Here is a 2695-nt window from a genome sequence, read left to right on the forward strand (position 1 = left end):
CGCTTATTAACAGTTCATCTACATTTCCTTCTAGGCTTGAGTCGTCATCATCTGTGAGTGCCATGAATAATGCTTCTTGGCTTTCATCATGATCACTTTCCTCATCTGATTTCTTTTTTATGACCATAAACTCATCCTCATCAGACTCATCTTGCTTGGAGAAGAAGTTTTTCTTATTGAACCCTTTCTTTTTATGTGCCATTCTTTTAGAATTTCCTTCATCATCACTGTCATGTTTATGAGGACATTTTGCTGCATAATGACCTGTTTTACCACATTTAAAACAGATAAGAGGATACTTGCCTTTAAGCTTAGATCCTCTCTTCATCTTTCGTAGAAATTGGGCCAATTCAAATTCCACATCAGATTCATCACTACAGTCATTCCTTTATTTCCCCTTCTTTGACTTTGAGGCCTTGAATGCTGCATCTTTGGAACTTGGGCCACCTTTCCTCATTTCATAGGCAGTGAGAATTCCATGGAGTTCATCCATTTTGAGGGTATCTAGATCCTTTGCTTCTTCTATAGCGCTTATTTTGGAGTCAAATCTGTCTGGAAGAGACCTTAATACCTTTTGAACAATGGTACTTTCTTCAATTTTTCATCCAATCCTTTCAGGGAATTTACCACTTCAGCTACTCAGAGGAGGTATGACGCAATGTCTTCTTCATCTTCCATCCTCAAACTTTCAAATTGTCTTCGGTGAGTTTGAAGCTTTTCCTTTTTTACTTTTGAGTCTCCATCATACAAGCCAATTAGCTTCTCCCATATTTCTTTCGCAGATGTACAGTGCATGATTTCTGTAAACTCTGAATCAGAGATTCAACTACTGATGGAGTTCATGGCCTTTGAATTTGCGATGTAGGCTTTCCTCTCGTCTTGATCCGTTGGAAGAGTGGTAGTCGTTTTGTATTCATTTTGAACAAGGGACATTAAGTAGTAGGTCATTCTTTTCTTCCAGAAACCAAAGTTAGTGCCATCGAACAGAGGAGGTCTTCCTGATGCTTCGTGATTTCTCATCATGCCTGCGGATCCTTCTTCAAGCTATTAGGCTAGTATGAAGAAGCCTGCTCTAATACCAATTGTTGGAAATACTGGGGGGGGTGAATCAGTATTTCTTACTTTTTGTTCTAGTGATTGCCAAAAGCATATATAGATATGTATATGTATACACAGAACACAAAAATCAACAATTGGAATAAATGCTTTTATTAAAACTCAAGACAGTACAATGAATTAAATACAACATAAGTATAAATCTGATTGTGAATAGTTGCCAAGCTCCAACTTGGACTTTAGTGAGGCTCCAACCTCCAGAGCACCAACTCTGTTTTGCAGTGGTTCTGCACTTAGGAGCTCCTACCCCCAATGACTTCAGTCCTGTTCAATTTTGAGGCTCCAACCTCTTCGGCTCCAACCCAACTTTGGTATACACTAGTATGTTGTTGCACTCTATTCAATTAAGGTTCTCTCACCCGTACTCTCCTGCCTCTATAGCTTCTGCTGCCTCTATAGCCTCCGCTACTTCTGTTGCCTCTTCTTTGGTTCTTCACCACACCAACAGCCCCTACAGTCCTCTGTTCTTGCTGTTTTTATGCATTTCCATGCCTCTGTCCATTCGTTTCCTCTTACACGCTGGCTCTTTGGCTTCCTTTCTCCATAGGCTCTTCAGCTTCCTCAATGCTCGCTTCTCCTGTCAGTTACCTCCTCGCTTGCTTGCTTCTTCGGCTTCCCAAATTTACGTTTCCGCTGTCTATCCGAACATTCCAATATTCACTGGACACGTTTAGGAGAAAGAGAGGTCGCATACACAAAGAATACTTATTACAAGTTAAACCTATAACAACGCTCCTTTTATCCATAATTATTTGACATACATAGGGCTTTATAGTGTTTACGGAGGCTTTCATTTGGAGAGACTATACCATCAGGGCGAGCCCACATGTCACGTTACCACTAGCATCATTCTATCTATCAAAACCGTTATCATATGCATTTTGGCCCTTCAAACCACGCGTAAGGAAAATATGTAAAATATACAGGAAATATGATCGAACACAGGAAAAAGCTAAAAGGTGGACTTCAATATTAGTTCACCCACAACTATAATGTATCGAGTCCACCTTATAATCATAATTGGCAGTCGCCAATGGCCGATGGCCGACAGCTCGATCCTCCTATGGATGTGATATTACATTGAATCATGTTGTAATTGGACCATCGGGTCCGTGACTTACATCGCAATCGACGCTCAGGAGAGTGTCATGCCTTTGTATATTGTTGCGATGGGCGGATGCGATAAAACATTTAACCATGTTTTATATGCCTGTCGGGTTCGCAGCTTTCATCGCTATCAGCGATCATAAGTCAGACAACCCTCTATGTAGCAGATTGATGGGCGAATGCAATAAAACATTTAACCATAAAAAAATCCCACGTCGGGTCTGTGTTATTATCGCAATCGGCGTTTTTAATGTGGCAGGCCTAAACCACTTGCGATACCCTCTTCGAAATGAAGGATGCGATATATCATAAGACTGGTTTTAATGCCTCCATCGGTGTTAACACTCAGGTTGTCCCTAAAGCTCCCTAAAGGGATATGGCCGAGGTAACCACAAACCAAGCTTTGGACTGCAGGTTCTAGCCCACCTGCAATCAAAGAGGGCCCTCTCTTAATGATTTATCTTTGTTGATG

Source organism: Pinus tabuliformis, chromosome 7, assembly GCF_031772625.1.
Source record: "Pinus tabuliformis cultivar Carrire ecotype Pingquan chromosome 7, CPIR1, whole genome shotgun sequence".
Classification (NCBI taxonomy): domain Eukaryota; kingdom Viridiplantae; phylum Streptophyta; class Pinopsida; order Pinales; family Pinaceae; genus Pinus; species Pinus tabuliformis.